The following is a 14,522-nucleotide window of genomic DNA, read 5'->3' on the forward strand; positions in this document are numbered from 1 at the left end:
ATTATCAGAGATCCCATGTTAATCCTAGGCCACCTACAAATGCCCATAGAGGGTGCACCACCTAGATAGGACTTTAGAGCCACCTCTGTGTTTCACTTAGTATTTGAGTGTGTTGTTACAAAAGTTATTTGTAATCCCTGACTGAGACGAAATACTGGAAGCATTAAAATTAGTTTTAATCCTTCTCCAGTGCTGAAAATATTCCATTAAACCTTCAACATGATGTCCTCACAGCACTCAACACACGAGAAAGCTAATCCAATCAAAGGGCAAGGAGGAGACCATAAGATGGCAGCTTGTTGAGAAGGTCTCGATGACAGCCAATCACATGCCACTGAGATATAAGGAGTGACCAAGTGTACGCAAACAAAGTCTGCATGTGAAGTAACTTCACAACTGGGTTACTTCTATATATATAGAGTCTGATGACTTCACATCAGTTGCCTTAGTATCCCATAATGCAATGCAATGCACATATCCTTACGGACATGTATAAAGCTATGCATTATCGGAAGGACCACTATCGGAAGGCCCAGACCAGTTACAACCTTTATTGGGGTCTCACCAGTGAGAGCCAAACCTCGAAGTGATGCCAAGTTCGAAGTAATGCAGAAGTCACATTTCCATATGAATTTCTTCAACTCTTTCCATAGTTGTTGAAAATTTTTTTTTTCACTTAGTTATACTATAAATTAAAGCTGCCAGGAAATTATATTCTTGGTTTCATCCTTTATCCAAGCATACACAAAGTTTGCAAGTGAAGTAACTTCACAACTGGGCTACTTGTATATAGACTAATAACTTCGCATTAATTGCCTTAGTATCCCATAATGCAATTCACATATCCTTATGGACATGTATAATGCTATGCATTATAGGAAGGGCCACTACCCAGACCAGTTTCGACCTTTACTGAGGTCTCATTAGTGGGAGCCAAACCCAGAAGTGATACTAATGTTGAAGTAATGCAGAAGTCATATTCTCATATACAAGTAGTTAAAAGGTGTTACACCTTATTACTAAAAATTAAAGATGCCAAGAAATTATATTCTTGGTTTAATCCTTTATCAAAGTGTAAGCAAACCAAGTTTCCACCTGAACTATATTCAGGACTGGGCAACTCGTGTAAAGAAACTAATGACTTCGCATCACTTGCCTTAGTGTTCCATAATGCAAAGCACATATCCTTACAGACATGTGCATTATATATGTCTGAAAGGATATGTGCTTTGCATTATGAGATACTAAGGCAAGTGATGTGAAGTCATTAGCTTCTTTACATGAGTTATCCAGACCTGAAAATAGTTCAGACACAAACTGTTTGCTTACACTTGGATTAAACAAGAATATAATTTCTTGGCATCTTTAATTTATAATATAACCAAGTGGAAAAACTTCCAACAGCTGATTACTAAAATACTCTGGATTACAGATAAGATGTTGAAAAACTTTTTTCACTTGGTTATACTATAAATTAAACATGCCAAGAAATTATATTCTTGGTTTCATCCTTTACTCAAGTGCACGCAAACGAAGTCTGCATGTGAAGTAACTTCACAACTGGGCTACTTCTATGTAGAGTCTGATGACTTCACATCAGTTGCCTTAGTATCACATAATGTAATGCACATATTCCTTACGACATGTATAAAGCTATGCATTCAGAAGGACCACTACCCAGACCAGTTATGACTTTTATTGATGTCTCATCAGTGAGAGCCAGACCTCAAAGTGATACTAAGTTCGAAGTAATACAGAAGTCATATTTCCATATACAAGTAGTCGAAAAGTATCACACCTTATTACTAAAATACTCTGGATTAGAAAAAGATGTCTGAAAGTTTTTTTTCAAAATTTTACAAACAATTATTAATTTTTATGGCTTTTTTGCCTATTCTTGTTTAGGAGCACCCCTTTTTACTCAATTTTTAGGGTATTACTGATGTTTTAAAGACAGATAAATGAAGAATATATGGGAAGAATAATTTTGTTTTTCAAACAAATTTTCACTGCACACACAAAGTAACATCATGACTGGGCTACTTGTATATAGAGACTAATGACTTCACATTAATTTCCTTACTATCCCATAATGCAATGCACATATCCTTATGGACATGTATAATGCTATGCATTATGGGAAGGGCCACTACCCAGACCGGTTTCAACCTTCGAGGTGTCATCAAGAACCAGACTCAGAAGTGATACTAAGGTTGAAGTAATGCAGAAGTCTTATTTCCATATACAAGTAGTCAAAAAAAGTGTCGCACCTTATTATGAAACTATTCTGGAATAGAGATAGATGTTGAAAGTTTTTTTCACTTGGTTACACTTATACATCACTTTCAAGAGTACTTGGGGTGAGAGCAACGGGACAATAGTTTGATGGGTAACTTATCTCTCCTTTTAGTACATCACAGATAAAGCTTGCTTTCATAGTGTTGAGTAAATTTGTTGTGAACATAGCACAGCTTATATAGATGATACAGAATGGATGTTAATTCTGGAGAATCAATTGTGAATGCAACTGGAGAAATGCCATTTGGAGAAAAAAATATTAGTGTCAAGGCTAATAAGCTTTATGTTAGTACAACAGATGATTTATCTTGGTCAGGATGCAGAGAGGTGGAAACAAGTGCAACAGCCAATCAGGAGACCAAAAAGCTTGACTGGCTGTTAGACAGGTGACAAGTTTACTGCATTTTACTCTTAAGTATGTTCTAGATTTAATTTTTTTTTACACTTATTTCACTATAGTGCAAGCTGAGTGAGAAGCAGAAGCTATTGAGCTACTGACATGCTGTATTTTTATCATAAACCATAGAGACACAAGAGAAAAAGTTTGGACACAGGCCAGGGGATTTACAGTGAAATGGAGATTGAAGGCCCTCACACTCCAATAAGGATTATTTGTCAGTTATTTGGTCTGAGCAGGTATTCAGATCAGGAGAGTGGAAACAATCTGATCATGGAAAAGATACAGAAATCCTTGAGGCTATCCCACTTAGCATCAGTGTAACACCATAGGATATGAGGCTGAGATTGGACAAGAGGAGATTGCTCTATAGAAAAAGATGTGGATAAGATGATGATTGGAGTTGCCAAGACAAGCACAAACATTTGCAGTGTATTTTGAGGTAGGGCTCCTTAAGAAAAGGTTCACAGTGGTGGAAGAAATATCAGAACTGTCTGGTATTCAGTTGATAGGTTAACTATTTGTGGTAGTTCATGACTGACAGCAAATGATTTGGCTTTCAACTTGATCAGTGAAGTTAGAGAATTTGAGCTGGTTTGTTATGAATATCAAAGATAACAGAAATAAATCTCAACTGGGTAATTAAACCATATGTAATCGAGTTTCAGAGATAAGTATTTAAAAAAAATAGCATGAATGAATTGGGAGAGTGGTAAAGGCAGTAAATTAAAGCTTAAAATAAGGAGCAGATCAACAACCATGAATTCCAGGTTTCATAGCCTTTGGCAAGAACGTCTGATTACAAAATTGCACTTTCCTCCCTTTCCATGTACATCATGCAAGAAGTAATTAGGAAAGCTGAGATGAACTAGTTACAGACGCCAAATAGGATTAACTTAGGATTAGCAAATTGGATATCTGTAAGTGGTGTATATCATTAATATTTGTAATGATCAATGCCCTAGATGTTAATAAAATGATATGAAAGTGTTTTCTATTAGATGATTTAACAGACGCCAGCATTTTTTTATCTTTCATGGTACAGCTAGTGCCGAAACTTAAAAAAAGTGGAAGGACATGCAGCTGAGGTTAGAACCTGTGTACACAACTCCACATGGAGTGCCAGACTGAGTGTTGCCTCCATATTCCTTTGCATTCTGCTCTACTCTGACTTCCACTTCACACAAGTAGTAACAGGATTACTAGCCAACTGACTAGGAAGCTCCATCAGATGTATTACCGATGCGTTAAGGGGTTCCATGTACCATCTAGTGGCTAGACTTATAAAAAAAAAAAAGAGGATCGAGAAGAAGTGGAAAACTACTTCACAGAAGAAACATTGTAGAAACTGCTTCACTCCAATAAACAAGGCAATGGTATCTCATCAGGCAATGAATGAAAGACATTGCTCAAACAGACAGTGCAACTGTTAGTTTATGTTCTACTAAATCCAAAAAATAAACAAACTTTATTGTATTTATTGTTATTCTATACACAGATCATTAGATTTATACTTTGAGATAAGGATAAATCTGATGCATGTGTGTATAAATATGTAGTTAGTTTATCCTATCCAATAACAGCCATTAATATTGCCTAAATATTCGAGTACAAAGACTAAATCAGAATCATATTAACAATTATAAGAGAAATGTAATGTGTAGATTTTATTAATTCTTTTCCTCTTAAAAAAAAAATTCTCCCTGCCTTCTGTTATTCAATTTTCATTTAAACAAATTAGGATATTAATACAGATTGCTCCTTACTTAATAACACTGGTATTACATAAGGAGAATAGAAACAAAGCAATTCTTTTTCTTTGCTAGCTACAATAAAACAATAGATAGTTACAACTTTTCTAAGATGGTACATACCAAAAGTGGGCAACAATGATTCTGCTATACATCAAGAATAGCAATCATGGATAATTAACTTAGTTAACTTCCAAAAAAGTAAAGCTGGCTATTATTGGCTTTCTTATTTTTGAAGACTGACATGAGAGCAGTAGGGCAACAGTTAAAAGGAAAATATGTCTGTCTTTGAAAGTCCATTTTGCAAAATATCTAAACACTTAGATTTTTTTTGTCCACGTATCTGTACTATCTGCAATCAAGTAACTGCTCAGGCTGAAAAGATTCAAATAAAATTTAATACCTAGCATATCCCTACAAAAAAATTTTGTAGATTGATATTTTTACTTAGATTATTTGAAAAATAAAAATTGAAAGCACTGTAAAAGAATACAAATTAATAATTCCAACCCTGATGGGCAAAATTTAATAAACATTTTGTATTTAAGATTTCCACTATAACAATAATTTTGGTTTTTAAATGTGATCACATATGATAAAACATTTTGAAATACAAAATTACAAAGGAATCAATTATTATGATTATGAATTACATTATCTGCTACTCAAAAATTCACTTTGTTTTTTTAATTTCTCAGATCATTTCCCCATTTGTTTCAAAATAAGGCTAAAAATATAGGCTCACTTCCCAAATATAAGGATCATGCAAACAGAACAGAAATATATAGAAGCATGATAGGAGTTAATTTTGAATCAAGTTTTTAGTACAGGAAGGGGCAAAAATGGTAAAACTATTAGGGGATGAAAGAATTTTCAGTGTTGAGGTCAGTCTACATCTCCAGAAAGTCAAGAACAGACAGAATATCCAGTATTTTGGGATGATATGTGACATATTCAAATTATAGGATGGAATCTTCAAGAGGAAAAAAAAAAAAAAAAAAAAAGTGAGAACTTCAAATTTATATATATTTTTAAAGATCTCTGGAAGTTACAAAAGGAAACAGTGAGCAAGAGGATGAGGAGTGGTTTCTTTGCATGGAGGGTGGTTGAACCATGGAATGCATTGCCTGATGGAGTGGTGAGAGCGAGAACGGTCAATGAGTTTAAGGAGTGGTATGATAGACTTTGTGTTTGTTATGGGGGGGGGAACTCCCCTCGATGAGTCTAGACAGACTTTATGTTCTTAGGAAGGACCTCCCACGATGAGTCTTTTGACTCCATGGAGGCCTGAATAATAATAATAATAATAATTAAAATTATATAATTATGTACATCGCAATCTAAGAATGATCATCGCAATTCTATATTTGAATTTGCAATATTCAAATATAGAATATATATATTTGAATATGTAAATCCATCATAGATAATCTGAGAAACAGTTAAGTATAAAGATTTTTCAGTAACAAATATTAATTTTGTACATAGCTATAAATGATATGTATGTATATAGCTATAAATGGTGTAATACAAATTTGCCTTGCATTACAGCTCATGAGACAATTCAATCAATTTTATGCAATTCCCAAACCAAAAATGCTATAAACCTAATATACATTAGTTAGTACACTGAGTTGGTTAAGGAGGTTGGTAATCTGGAAACCCTACTCTACAGACTACACATGTAACTATTTCAAACCACTGCAGGCCTTCTATGGTGATGGTCAACCAGGCAAAGAAACTTATTTATCATCGAAAAACATCAATGGAAGGAAATGAATAAAATCTGGGAGTTAGAATGTATACAAGAATGAGCATGAAGTTCGATTTTAATTCTAGATTATTTTTTACTAGCAAAATGATTAAGCAATAATAGTTATTTTTTCTTGGCCTGATGAAAAATGTCATTATAATAATTTTAAAAAATTATTAAACTGAACCATTTCATTCATTTTAATAGCCAAAATCAAGCTAAACAAAATTATGTCTCTATATGTGTGTGTTTGTGTGTGTGTGCACACAAAAATGGCTGAAGTTCAATTCAGCCAATGGTATTATGGTATTACAGGTTTGCAACTTTTCATGGGTGGAAGCTGCATAAAAATGTAAGGAAATTATTGTAACTGAGGGAAAAGAGAGAGAGAGAGAGAGAGAGAAAGGGAGAATTTTGCACAGGTAGTTTGGAGAGCAAAATTCATTCCCTTTTTTGATAATTAACTACAATAATTTCCTTACATTTTTTATGCAAATTTTTTTGCAATATTTTTCCTGTCATCTTGCCAAAAAAAAAATAATAATAAATAAATAATAATAATAAATAAATAAAAACCTTTTTGCTAACCTTTCTTCCCTTATTTTATTTAGGTGACCACACCACCTGAGATCCTGAAATGGGATAGATCTTCACGGCCTTGAAGCCTCCAGAAAAGCATAAATGACTGGTGTGGCACATTACTGAGCATCTAAGTGACCATACAACATCTGCTGATGTCCAATGAACAGATGGATGGAGCAATGTCAAGTTCTTTCCTAATACAAGGCTTTCCAAATTCCAGATTTTCTAAAGCAAAACATGTCTTGCTTCAGAAATCTGGTAACATTCAATAACAAAATGACAGCAGAAATGGATTGCACAAATGGATATATAGCATGATAATGCTGATTTTGGCAAGGTATTTTGAGAGGATTTTGCTGTTACACAAAGTCAAAAGGGAGTGATACAAAAAATAAGGTTGTGGCATAGTGGCTTCATGACAACCACTGGAAAGAGATATATGGAAGCACTGAGTTTAAGAAGATGACCAGTGGTGTACCAGAGAAGTCTGTACCCGAACCATTGTTGTTAGATTTATATTAATACTGGAGTTAAAAAATAAATTTAATTAAATTTAAAAATATAAATACACATTCACCTATTTTACAAAGCTTGGCTAAGGAGACAAACCACAGTTCTACTGTGTCCAAATACAGTTACCTACCTAGAGTCTGAAGAGACAGTCTAAAACGTATGCAGGAGAATAAACAAAACAGAAATGAAGTGTTGAAAAGTTTGTAATATGGAAAGAAGATATGTTAGAAACATATTAGTTGGGCTCAGTCTTACAGTATAAAGTGAAATTTTGCAGTTCATGGCAAGCAGAAGTAAAGCTCTGGTTCATTCCTGAAGAATGCATAAGGATGTTGTTCAGATAAGGATTTTGTAAGTTCCAGATAAGCACCTGGAACTTACAAAAATTCCAGGTGCTTCTCATGACATGGGGTTAGGACATAGAATGGGCTTCCATTGTATGCAATGCAGTTTTTCAGTGGCAGTGTTCAAGGAGTGAATGATAAGAAGGGAATCCTTTGATGAGTCCCTGAACATCCTAGAGGCATTCCTTACAATAATAAAAGTAAAACCTATATGATAATACAAAGTAGATGATTTTGCATCTACTTTGTATTTATTTGTTGCATAAAACTTCACCTGTGTTCTTAATCTTTACAGCTTTACATATTCAAAAGCTTACTTGCAGAGTTTTAATAGTTAATGTTTTTTGAGATACTAGCAAAGGCTAAAAATTCTAAGCAGCATTTCTTAAAATTAAATTGATTATAAACCAATGAAATTGGCAAAGTAGAATGAGTTAGCAACAATGGCTTCTTTCAATTCAGGTTTCAATTATGATTTATGATTTTTATGAAGGTCATAACATGAAAGATTTTTGAATATATAACAACTAGTTGGTTGTTATACCCTATCTATAACAAGTTGGTTTTATAAATTACATTTGTGTTTATTGCTTTTGTATATGTATTTCAAAATACAAACTCAGGAGACTGGTGACAGTCAGTCATTCTATGTGTCCTGCAACTCTCTTTGCTTTATTCACTCAATGACATAACTCCTCACCATGTATATTACTAAAATCTGTGATTAAAAAATGAGTCTGGCTTACAAATACAGTAAATAATTGGGAAGGAACTGCAATCTGATACTTTTTGATTCTCATAATTATTTTTTTATACATTAAGTGATAAAATTATAACTTTCAAAATAAAACTACATCAAATAATAGCTCACAACTCAGTAAACTCCTTGTCAAACCAGCTGTTAACCATCTTAATCACTGAACCAGGAATTATGATTTATCTTCATAACTTCTCTTCTCAGCTGCAATATTTTCAACATGACAATATTAAATATGAAAAAAAGATTTTCAAATTTTTTAATTATAGCAAACCTAATATTGAAGATTTTGATGTTTCATTAATAAATTCCAACTTAAACATGATGTAGCATATCATTAAATTACTAGCCAATAATTTTAAAAATATATTATACACTTAGCAAAAACATCTCTTCGTCGACATCAGTCACTGACAGCAAAATTAATTTGCATAAAAATTTGCTACATCAATTTCTATTTTAATATTACTAAGTTACGTATAAAATTGAAATGTTATAACAAATTTACATTATCAAGTTACATCTATATTACTGTCACTTGTTGACTTTGCTGGCTGAGTTTAAAGCCAGCATTGAGCTTGATATACGTGACATAGATGGAAATGAATTTCATCACAAAGTGTGAGATTATTCCCATCCCCAACACACACACTTACCGGAAGCTTGAAGTAGCTTGAAAAGTTCAATGTTTGGTTTTTTTATTAAAAAAATACAATATTCTTACTTTGCTTAAGGGGTCAAAGCTGTATAACTGAGAGGAGACCTCCACATAGCCTTTAAAGGAATGAAGAGAACCGACCAGGACTTCTGACCTAATGTCCAATCCTCACATTCTCATGCTGCACCCTGTTAGGTATCTACCTGGATACTGAACGAACAAGGATGGGCTGGCAATTTGGGATTTAGTCAACCAAACTGTATTCTTATTGGCTTAAACCACAATATAAAATGATGGTACAACATGACAGAATTTCATGCTGGCTGGGGCTTTGAATGGTTGACCAAGTGGATAGCTTATCTGCTCTCCAGCCAAAAAGCTACATGCTCAAATGCTGCCGTGGGCATGGATGTTTGTGATTGTCTGTGGAAATACCAGTGGTGGTTGGCGATAGATGGCGTTTGTGTAGTTGCAGTCAGTTGGTGATTGAATGGTGGAGATGGAGCTGTAAAGTAGGTGCCCTCCCTCGTTGAGTCCTTGGACTCCGTGGAGGTGTCAAATAACAATAATAAACAAGGCCCCTATTCTTTTCACCACAGTACAAACAGCGAAAAGTCAGCTAATGGAACCTCTTGACTCAGTGCCTTCTCAGAAAACAACAGGCTTTCTAAATGCCCAACACCAAACCCATTCAAATGTAATCCATCAGTTTTATACCATTCCAACTTCCCTTCAAATTCACTCCACAGATTTACAAATTGAACCCCCTTTGCCTGATAAAACTCACCATCTAACTATTCATTATATCTGCTCTCCTTCTCAATTCACTGTTGTCATATATATATATATATATATATATATATATATATATACAAAATGAATAGATAAGAAAAAAACCTTAACCTACCCATAGTACTTATGTACTAGGTTTACGATCTTTCATAGGTGGAAATCAAAAACACATACAGGGTGTCCAAAAACATGGACAAAATATTTTAAAGAATATGTTACACTTTCAAATAACTCACATTAATAGATAACAAATCACACTTTCAAAACTTATAAGAAATGGGATTTTGTTAAAGAAAAATTTTATTCTGCAAAAACAAAATAAAATCTGAAGCATCTGAAAAAGCAGCCAATCACTATCACCTGTAGCAATTTTAATCCCAATATGCACTATCATTCATACAAAGTAGGTGTAGAACAACTTCATCCACAAAAGTATCTGGAGAGTTACAGAAAAGTGTGGGCATATTACTAACATGCTCAGCAGAAGTTGCAAAAAGAGGTAATGAGTGGGGGATGACTTTTTTTTTTTTTTTTTTTTTGCATGGAGGGTAGCTGGACCATAAAGTTCATTGCATGATAGTGGTGAATGTGCAGATAGTAAATGGGTTTTAGGAGTGGTGTTATAGTACTATCTAGGATACAGGCATGATGAATATTACAACTTCATGGAGGTCTAGAATAGTAAAGTAATTATTATTACAAGAGACCACCAGGGACTCATAGTAGGCCACATATCACTCATCACACCTGCCCATGAATTCATTCACACTATCAGTGCTCACAGCTCCCAAAGGTTAACCAAACAGAGCACTGCATTATGAGAAAAAAATCTAGCTCCCATCCCATCTTCATTGCATTCATTCTCAACTACCATGGATGCCTTCTCTCTACCCTCTATAAAATGAAAATTCCATCTACTGGTATCCTCATCATTTTGAAAGTCTGCAGATCTATCATATCATCCATCTTTTTCCTGTTTGCTGGTGTCTACAGTCCACAAATTCTCAATCTACATTCCACAGTTCTGTTTCCATCTTTAACATTCTCCTTTGCACCTTAGAAAATAGGAAACCAAATTTGCACGCTAGTCTAGATGTGGTTCATATCAGAGCCTTGTAAAGAGACCAAATGACTTCCTTATCCTTACATGTCAATTTCAGCATTGTGATTAAACTCCAAGTTGTATTTGCTGTCTTCATTATATGACCCCTGAACAACTTATCTGCTAAAACTCCAAAATCCCTAGCTTGGTCAGTTTCTTCTAGCATAATCCCACAAATATAATATTTCATATTACATTGGATATCTCATTACACAAAAATGCATAACTTTACATTTACTAACATTAAATTGATACCCATTTTCATATGCCCACAATTCCAGCTTATTCAAATCATTCTGAATGCAGTGCATGTCAATTGCATTTCCTGATTACTATACTATACCTATTTTGCATCATCAGCAAATAGCTGTCTTCTACTAAATCCTTCCCAATGGCATTAATGTAAAGATTGAATAATAATGGGCCAAGGACTGATCCCTGAGGAACACCTGATCACGTTAATCATTCATCCTCTTATCCAAATTAGTAGTTTATAATCCAATCCCATATCCTCAATTGATGCAATAGCTTTCCTGTCAAAAACTTTAGCAAATCCCAAAAGTATCAAAATATATCCATTCCCCTTGTGAATTACTCAAACATGATCTCCCTTTAGTAAACTCATGTTGTTCACTGCAAAGTACACATTCTCTTTCAACGCAATATTATTTGAGAATGTAACTAACAACTTTTTTCTATGTCTGCAAACTTTTCAGACATCCTGTAAGTATAAAATTCATATTACTAGGTTTCATAACGACTTCAATTTTTATATTACTAATTTTTTTCCCTGCATAATATAAAGAAAAAAACTTAGTGGGAAGCTTCTAATTAGTAGTATAAAATACTATACATATATTATACTTGTGGACGAGGAATTGGTGGAGAAGATTCAGAGGCAAGCAACCAAGATGGTGAATAGTCTGTGGAACATTCCCTATGAGGATTTGATTCTTTTTATGGCACAAAGACATCAAAGGTCATACTGTGCCAGGACATAGGTTACAGCAGTACATATGGTAATTGATTGGTAGGACAATCACAAACATCCATGCCCTTGGCAGGATTTGCACCCGCAGCTTGGACTACAGAAGATGGTCGATAGGCAAAAAAGAGGAGATATGATAAAAACCATTTAACTTACTTAAAAGATTTTAGAGGAATGATGCAGGGGAAATGTTTGATCACTTGGCTGGGGGGGGGGGGGGGAATAAGAAGTCATTCCTGGAGGTTGAGTAAAAGTGTGGTTAGTAGGGGTGTGAGGTGAGATTTTGCTTGGAGAGTTGTGAATGAATGGAATGGGTTGCCAAAGTCAGTGCTTTGTCTGTTATTGTATAGATAGTTTGGGTCTCCAGTTATGAGTCTTTGGACTCCTTGGAGGTGCACATACAATAATAATACATGAGGAAGAACTTTCAACCAGTGCTTGCCTAGTGGTTAGAGTATCTGCTCTCCAGCCAAAAGACTGTGGGTTCAAATCCCACTGTGGGCATGGATGTTTATGATTATCTGTGAAAATACTTGTGGTGGTAGTGGTGGGCAGTAGATGCCATTGGTGATGTTGCGGTTTGTTGTTGGCAGATTGTGAATGGTGGAAACAGAGTTGCAGAGTAGCTGTTCTCCCTCGATAAGTCTTTCTCCCTGGAGGTGTCACATAATAATAATATTATTTTATTAGTCTCAATCCCAATAACAGAAACCACACATTGGTGATGAAACTAGTCAGTTCATTTTATGTTATCTTTATATCATAACACCCTAATAAACAGAGTTTACAATAATTATACATATACTGGCTTTGTATAAAAATATAAACAATTAAGAATGATAATGGCAGACCCAGAAAATGGGCAATCATTTCCACTCCTCCAAAAAGTGACAAAAAAAAAAAAAAATCCTACATTTCAGTCAGATATATTTCATTATAAATAAAATAGTTAAACTTTGTTTTCCTCCTAATATTCCTCAATCATTTCCATCTCAGAAAAACCTTAAATTTGGATTAATGCCTAAACAATGGGCAGCTGCTTTTTAGGCAGTTAGATGCCAATTTTAGCCCTTAGTGTAACTCCTCATATCAGTGATAATATCCATTCATACAAATATTTGTAACTAAATCTCACCTTAGTATTAGTACTAAGGATCAGATAATCCAGAAACCCAGTTTTAGACACTCAAACACAGAACTCATTTTTCAAGATGCTACTACAGGCTTCCCACACTGCACCGTGATGAAATTCATCTCCCACTTCAAGACCCTCAACAAAACATCCATGCCTATAGTGGGATTCAAACTCACAGCCTGTTAGTTGTAGAGCAGATAACCTTTCAGCCAACCAGGCCAGCACTCTTTCTTTTTCTCTCTCTCATTCCCCCCCCCCCTCTTTACTGTTTACTTATTTTCATTTTCTTCAAATGATGTCAATCAGTACTGGATGACACTAGCAGATTACAATTTAAATCAGCATCAGAACAAAGTGATCAATGAGCTTCCACAGCTCAGATATTAGCATCACACCCTTGGGTTAAATTCATCTAAACACAAAATATCTGCATATCAGCTTTTCAACTAAAGTTTAGTTAGTCAGTCTCATACAGAGATAACATAGTTTTTCTCCCTCTGGAAATTTCAGTTTTTCATGCCTCAAAACAGACTGGCCAGAGAATTCATGTAATTTACAGAAAAATTACAACCCATAGCAACATACTGATTCAATAAGATAGTATCATGCCTGAATGGGCCTTAAGGCCATTATATGATTATGCATTAAATCTTGATCGACATCTCAGTGAACTGTGTTAACACAGCTTTTCTGATATTTTCAGAAACTATAGTTTGTAAAAATATTTTGTAATTTTTTTTTAAACATAATAATGGATTAATCACTAACAGATAAGAGAGTGGCAATACGGACCCCGACTTTCTGGAAATTACAAGTAAATGGTCAGATAAGATTATGGATAATTCAACAAAATCAGAACACAGGTAGTTTACCCATTAAATTTTTCAATTTAGGGGGGGAAAAAAATGGTATCATGCAATTTGCATTATATACATATATAAACACACATGCACAATTTTAGGTTTGATATAAATAAATTCAAATTTAAAAACATATCACTGATTTTCTTACCGTTTTGTCATAACTTAAAATACACTGCCTTAATAGTAAACTTATTCCTAAACAGTGTCCACTTAACTGAAAAACAATGATATCTGGAGCCCAGCTGTGAAGTAAAACAAAAGTCTGAGAGTTTGAAAGCCTCAAGGTCTACATTTGTGTATTTGGTTTTTGGATTTATAGCTGAACCAACTAAGGACAGCATATTAAGTCTGTAAACCATGTGTTCTAGCCAGTTTGCCTATTTTGCATGATAAAAAACCAGAGTTTTGGGAATGAAAATCCTACAACCTCCATACGAGACCAGGTAGCCCAACTTCAGATGAAAAGTCCTGATAAAGATTCTTCACATTCTGCATGGGATTTGAACCAAAGTCCAGCCAAATGGCATGGCCAATATACTAACGGAGGCATTTTCTGTGTTAGCATTAGAAGTTAAAAAAATTTAGAGCC

General features: G+C 34.4%; 1 protein-coding gene across 1 annotated transcript in view; it reads right to left on the reverse strand.

Annotated features, from left to right (window-relative positions):
- Positions 1–14,522, reverse strand: part of LOC150107421 (transcription initiation factor TFIID subunit 1-like) — a 688,572-nt gene that overhangs the window by 672,408 nt on the left and 1,642 nt on the right. Inside the window, exons 2-3 of the mRNA XM_090391849.1 lie at positions 8,510–8,599; positions 4,570–4,821 (exon numbers count right to left, since the gene is read on the reverse strand). The gene's annotated coding sequence lies outside the window, so the exon portion shown is untranslated. The remainder of the gene's footprint in view (positions 1–4,569; positions 4,822–8,509; positions 8,600–14,522) is intronic.

Source organism: Typopeltis vanoorti, chromosome 4, assembly GCF_054136105.1.
Source record: "Typopeltis vanoorti isolate ZY-2024b chromosome 4, IOZ_Tvanoo_1.0, whole genome shotgun sequence".
Taxonomy (NCBI): Eukaryota; Metazoa; Arthropoda; class Arachnida; order Uropygi; family Thelyphonidae; genus Typopeltis; species Typopeltis vanoorti.